Source organism: Sciurus vulgaris (assembly GCF_902686455.1).
Source record: "Sciurus vulgaris genome assembly, chromosome: 7".
In the NCBI taxonomy this organism is placed as follows: domain Eukaryota; kingdom Metazoa; phylum Chordata; class Mammalia; order Rodentia; family Sciuridae; genus Sciurus; species Sciurus vulgaris.
The window spans coordinates 78,679,298-78,686,882 of record NC_136467.1 but is presented as its reverse complement, the minus strand read 5'-3'; positions in this window follow the sequence as shown (position 1 = coordinate 78,686,882).

Below are 7,585 nucleotides of genomic sequence, written 5' to 3'. Positions count from 1 at the left end.
TATGCAATTTAAAATGTATGAATTGTTTATTTCTGGAACTTTCCATTTAATGTTTTTGGACTAAAATTGACCATGGGTAACTGAAACCACAGGAAAAGAAACTGCAGATAAGGAAGGGAATGCCGGCTCTTTAAGTTCATTGCTCTTTTGTTTTTCTTCTCCAACTGCCAACTCAAATCTGATCTTGAGTTCATCTGTTGAATTTTTTTCATTTGGGTTTTTGTACTTTTGAACTTTGCAATTCGCATTTGATTCCTTCTTATAATTTCTATCTCTTTATATTCTCTATTTGGTGCAATATTGTTTTCAATCTTTCATTTTAATTTTCGAACATGATATCTTTTGTTCCTTGGAATGTATTTTAAATAGTTGACTTAAAATTTTCATCTAGGTGCTGGGTATGGTGGTACATGCCTGTAATCCCAGTGGCTTGGCAGACTGAGGCAGGAGGATCACAGTTCAAGGCCAGCCTCAGCATCTTATTGAGGCCCTATGATAAGAAATAAAAGGCTGGGGATGTGGCTCAGTGATTAAGTGTCTCTGAGTTTAATCCTTGGTGCCAACGACAACAAAAAAAATCTTTGTCTAATAAGTCCAACATTTAGGCTTCCTGTGGAACAGTTTCTGTTGGTACCCACATCCCTCCATACACACCTAAATGTGGGCTATATCAGTAAGAATTCTCCAAAAGACAGTTAACCTGAGATTATTACCTTCTTTAATTTATACCAAGTTGTTTTCCTGGGCTGCCTCACATGCAAGGCTATGTACCCTTCTGTTGCCACTATTTCACTTGTTTTTCATTTTGGTCCCAGATCTTTAGGTTACAAGTCAGACCTCTTGTCCTTCTCAAGGCCTTTATCTTGGATTGGAGATAATCATAGTAATGTCACGGGTCAGTTGTTTCTGAGGCTCATGTTTAACACTTCCCCTGCCTTCTCCATTTGTTTATTCATTTCTGATTTTTGGACACCTTTAGTTCCTTTTAATTTACTGACTGGGAGGAGTTGCTACTCTCCCTCAGTAAGTTTTATCAGCAAGTAGAGTCGCATGCCTTCTCAATGACAGACCTTTTTCTGTATGATGTTTTCTTATTTCCCTTTCCAAGATATCTGTTGTTTCTTTCACAAATATAAGATAAGAAGCAAAATTCTTGCTCTTTCCTTATGGGAATTATTGCTTGTATTCATATTGTTGCTGCTGAAAGATCCCCATTCAAATCTTTTCCATTTCTCCTTATACTCTTTGTGTATGCTTTAGGAGTGTTTGTACAAAGACTAGCAGCATGTACAGGAAAGATCCATTTCAAAAATGGGTTTATTCTAAATTGTTAGCAACAAAATTCAGATCACTGAAACTTTCCCCCCCTACATCCTTCTCTACATTTGAAGACGTGTCATATCACACATATCTCAGACAGTGTGGGGGCAGCCTGGGAATGGTAACTGCATGTTTCTAAAAAAACAAAAACGTCATGTAACACTTTGGTTTAGATAAATGAATATTTGGGCTGAGGACAAGATGTAGCCAGAGGATACTAAAGCTCCAACTAATTAAGCAGTTATCACTTGAAAAGCTGCGTAATTCTGGGTCACTGGAGTAACAGCTATCAAGGGAAGCTTCTGGGAGCCATCTTGCTTTCATTCCAGTCTTCTGATGACAGAATAAGCAGTAAGATTGGTAGCATGTTTCCTGAAATATCACTGACCTTTCAGTTTTAGTGGCAAAATAGACAATGAAGAAACAAATTGTTTTGGGGAACAAAAGCATTCTAATAATTTGAAATACCTATGCCTTCTAAATGGATTTAGGAGAATTAAGTTGACTCAATTCAAGTTACATAAAATTAAACTTCTTATGAATAATGAAAGCAAATAGTACATTAATTTTTTATTTTTACAGACTGCATTTTGATTCATTGTACACAAATGGGGGACATCATTTCGTTTCTATGGTTGTGCACGATGTAGATTCATACCATCTGTATAATCATACATGTACATAGGGTAATGATATCTGTCCCATTCCACCATTTTTCATACCCCCCATTTCCCTCTATGTAATCTAAAGTTCCTCCATTCTTCTCTCACCCCCACCCCCGACCCCAACAAATATTCAAGAGTTTTAATATTCGTTTATCTCTGTCAGTATAAGAATTTTCCTAATTGTCACAGAAAATCAGAAATTAGAGCCACAAAGAGTGGGATAATTTTTTTTATGGCAATGAATCTTCTAATTTCTGACTATGTTATGTAGGAACATAGAATTGCTCAAGTTCTATTGTCTCTTTTTATTTAAAATATATCATGGTCCTCTACAACGAGTAAAGTACTGATGCATGTTGTGGGAACAATCCCTCACCAACAAATATAACATATTTTTTAGGAAGCTAAAATGTTAAATTACCATCTAAAATGCTATATTGAACATGAACTTTTGGGTATAGAAATTTAAGATAAAGAGAAGATTATTTGGGGATTCAATGGTAACAGGCAGATTTCCTGATGAAGTTTAACCTATTTAAAGGTGAGCAGGTAGAAATAGCACAAACCAAGACTGGAGGTTGAGACCCCATAATACATAATAAGTGGGAAGGGTACAAGACCCAGCCTTGCCTGTAGTAAAGGGATCCTATGGTGGAGTGGTGGTAAGGAGCTTCAGCTGAGGCCATGTTACTATTCCAATCAGATCAGCTCTACTGTCTACTGCAGGGACAATGGGCAGAATCTGTGTAGCTCTTGCAACTTGTGTTGTCCAGCACAATGCTCCAGATCATTCATTTATTCTAACTGCCTCCACCCTCCCTTTTCTGGATCCTTCTCTGCCCCATTTGCCTTGTTGGCCTTATTTAGCATCCTGTTTCAGCTCTCAAAGCACATCTGGTTGTTCAGATGGTGATGGCTGGATTCTCTTACACAACTAAAACACTTCTTAATTTTAACTTTCTCTTATTTGAAAAAAAAAGAAAGTGGAAGCAGTTTCCACATTATATAGTGAGATTGAAAGAGATAAAAGATCAGGTCTGAAAAAATAAGTAAATAAATCAAACAAGCAAGCAAATAAAGGGAAAATAAAGGTTAAATCATAACTATTAACAGTAGCCTTTTGATTTGACCCAAAGCTTCTTAACAATTAATAAGGGGAGGGGGCTAGAATTCACCAGATCCACATATCCTAGAACTTTAAAATCTATCTATAGGCAAATATATTGATGGAGTTAAAAGTCTTCAGGACTAGACATTGAAACACACACACACACACACACACACACACACACACACCAGAATTCTAGTCTCAGAACTGCCAGCAAATGACTCTTGACCTTAGTTACTTTATGTCATTCAGACTCAGTTTCCTCACATGTATTTTTTAAAAAGGATATGGTTTGAATAGTTGATGAAGTCTTTGCCACCTCTACTATTCTACCATTCTATTACCAAGTTTTCCAGCAAAAGTATCTCTGTGAAAACCCAACCCAAAGAGACTGAAGTATGAAATAGAAAATATTCTAAATGTCCATTTTCCTTAATTCTCAATAGATTATAAATGTATTAAGACTGCAGGTAATACATTATTAATCTTTTACTACTCATTTGCAGATAGGTAGTGCTATTAGGATGAAACTTATTGTTTTGTAGTTCACATGCAGGCAAATATTGGCCACTTTATATAGTTCAATTGCATAAATGTGCTAAATTGATCAGAGATACCACAGCAGAAGGCCCTGACTCTGACATCCTTGATTTGCAGCAGGGGGAAAATGGTGTTGGCACTGAAGTGGGAGAAGGGCTGGCTTTTTAGACTTTAGACTGCTGTGGTTAATGTTTGTGTCCCCCAAAACTGAAATTCTAAGCATGAAATAGGAGGTGGAGCCTTTGGGAAATATTAGGTCATGAACACTCTGAGATTAGTACTCTTATAAAAGAAGCCCAAGGATCTCAATCGCCCTTTCTGCCATATGAGTACACAGCAAAAATATGCTCACTGTGAGGAAGCAGGACCTTACTGTATACAAAATATGCTGGATCTCTGATGGCGGAATTCTCAGTCCCTAGAACTGTGAGAAAACGCTGTGGTAGCATAAGCTATGCAATGGTATTTTCTTATAGCAGCCAAAATACACAGCTCCTAATAATTATCAGGTGTGAATTCTGGAACCAAACTGCATGGGTTCAAATCTTAGCTCTTCCCCTTTCAAGCTTTATAAATTTGAGCAAGTTATTTAACTTCTCTTGGTTTTAGTTTTCTCATCTATAAAACTGGGATAATTATATGCACTAGTCCTCCCTTACCCATAGGATATATTTCAAGATCCCTGGTGAATGACTAAAATCATAGGCAATATCAAACTCTATATATACTATGTTTTTCCTATATACACTTATCTATGACAAGTTTTAATTCATAAATTAGGCACAATAAGAGTTTAACAACAACATCTAAGAATAAAATAGAATAACTATAACAATATACTGTCATAAAAGTTAGGTGAATATAGTCACTCTCTCAAATTATTTTTTTGTACCCACCCTTTTTGTGATGATGTGAGATGATACAATGCCCAGGAGATGAGGTGAGGTGAGGTAAATGACAGACAGTGAGGCAAATGTAGTCATTGTGAAGTAGCATTAGCTTACTGTGTGAGGGTTACCTGAACACTAGCACTGCAATACTGTGACACTATATCTAATAACCAAGATGACTACTAAGTGACTACTAGGTGGACAGTGCATACAATGTGGATACACTGGACAACCCTTTTATGTCCCAGATGCAATGGATCCAGATGGCATGAGATTTCATCAGGCTACTCAGAATGGCATGCAATTTAAAACTCATGCATCATTTACTTCTGGAATTTCCCATTTAACATTTTCAGACAGTGGTTGATCACAGTAACTGAAACTGTAGAAAATGAAACCTGGTAAAAGAGGCCTACTGTTATAGTACAAAACTAGTAAATGGTTTTAAGGATTAAATACATATAAAATACTTAGCACATAACCTGAAAACAGATGAGAGCTCAATTAATGTTAGCCATAGCTGCATTAGCTCCTGGATGGGCAGCTCAGTGAAATGCACATGACCAGCAGTCTGAGAAATAGTATCTCCTGCTATTTAGTATTTAGGATTACAAATAGACACAGGAACACTGTTGACTAGTCAGTGAGTTTCAGATTAATATTATTTTTTTGGAAAGCGGTCCTGCTCTGTTGCCCAGTCTGGCCCCAAACTCATGGGGCTACATTCCCAAGTGCTGGGGCTACAGGTGTGTGCCATCACACACAGCTCAGAATTTTTAAAACTAAGCCCCAAAGTCAGAAATACAATTTACATCTTGACATGTTATACACACAAACCTACACACACACATAAATGATAGTTTTACAAATCTGAAACTTTATATGTTTTGTGCTTTGATCTATTCTACTCTGTTTTTCAATATTGTTTCCTGACACACACTTGATTTGGTGACCTAGTAGTAATCTCAGTCCAATAGATTACATTTAGAAAAGCACCAGACCAGTTGACATTTAGCTTTTGGTAAAAAATAAGTGATTCTGTTACCATTGGATCAAGACCATATTCACCAAGAAGTGTTCAGGGAGTATAGACAACCGATATTCTTCCCTTCCTCTCACCTCTGAAAACATCAATTTTAATTCTCTCCCATTTCATTCCCCTACCCTGAATCCCTATCCCTGACACACCAACCACTGGGAAAACTTTTACTAGTTATACTTTTGCCAAATCGTAATGTGTAGATACAGGTATCACATTTCACTTTTACCCAGACTTTAAGATAAAACTTTCCATCATCAGATGGAGGGGTGAAGTGATAGTTTAAATATTGTACTTCTTCTTCTACCAGGTTTTCAGCATTCCTCTTATCATTGGGTTAAAAGTGCAGTCCGTGTATATAGCTTTTCCTGGCATGCTGTCTAGTAACACACCAGAATGCAAGTGATATTTCTCAGCACACACCATGTTTTTCATAGTAGCAATTTTACTTCCAGCTGAAGTACTTCACCATCTTGCTACTTGGATAGACCAAAAAGACACCTTCTTAAAGACCAAAGTGCTAGTAATAGTATGGTAATTCTACAAATAAATCATTATTATTCTGATGACATGTTGTACCTACAAGTTCTCTAAGAGGATCAGCTACATCCTTTTCAGTGACTCATTTTGAAAAGCAGTAAAAGTGCTCACAGATGAGGTGTGATGCCAAGGGATGGGCAGAATCCACAGGACTGGGAAACACATGATGATTTCTGAGTCCAGCATGAAGAAGTATGGTTTTGAGGAAAAACCATGTCACCTCAGATCTTAGAATTGTCTCACATTATTCTTCCTGTGCAAAGAAAATATCAAGTGGATTTTTAAAATGTTTCAGATCGATTCAATGTATTCATTCTTTCAACTTCCCAAAATCATTTAATGATTATGAAGCTGTTGCTTAGGCTCAGTGAGGGATAGAGAAGAACAATAAAACATGATCCCAGCACTTAAAGGGATAAAGAAAGTAACAACTAGCATGTATCATTATGCTCTTAGAATGTGCCAGGTACTGTGCATTTCTCTTTGATTCGTACAGCAATTCTGAGAAGTATGTACTATTATTGCTCTATTTTATAAAAGAAACCCCCAAAGTTTAGAGAATAGATAGGATTTGGACTCAAGAAACCTGATTCCAGAGCCCAAGTTCTCTTCTGTGGTACAGAAATGGGATGAAAAACTGACCTATGAGGTTGATTTTGGTGGACCAAATACCTGGTAACAACTGTTGCCCAGAGTCAGCTGAACAAGAACATTTTTTTTTTCACATTCAGATACTCACAGGTATATAACGGTTCCACACTATTTGGGGAAATGCATAAAGAAAACCTATTTAAAAGAAAAAAAAAAGATTTAGTGCTACAGAAAGTGATAAATGTGACCCCCCTCTCTGCATACACACTGACATGTAATATTTTTGCTCATTAATATGAGCTACAGGAATTGTGGGTTATAGAGAAAATGCAAGCAAAGTAGACATAAATTTGAATTTCTAAAGAATTTATGCAGAGAAATTCTTGTGCTCTTACTCACTAAAGTATGCCTCTGTGGTCTTTTTTATTTTTTAAGAAAGGCGGAACATCAGGAGAGCATTGGGTACATAGTACAATGATCCTTACAGACTACTATTCAGTCTTCAGAAGTGGTCACTGGTGGGTATTGAAGGAATTGGTCTACCTAGAGATTACTGAGGATCAATGTGCCTTTTCCAGGTTTAAAAAGCAAGGTTGCCATAGAAGAGACACATCTCATGCTAATAAGCCACTAAATCTACAGGACCACTGTTGTCCACTTCTATGGTCATGGCATTTTTCAGACTGTGGTCTGGGGTTATGTGATTCAGAAACACTAAGGAGCCTGTAAAAATGGATATTCCTGTGACTCCACCTCAGGTCTAAGGAAGATTCTAAAATCTTCATTTTAAACAACCATTGCAAAATGCCACATTTTGAGACATACTGGATTATAAATTAACCCTGTAAATCTTAAAATTAGAGATCAGTGTCTTCAGTGCATATATTTTGAA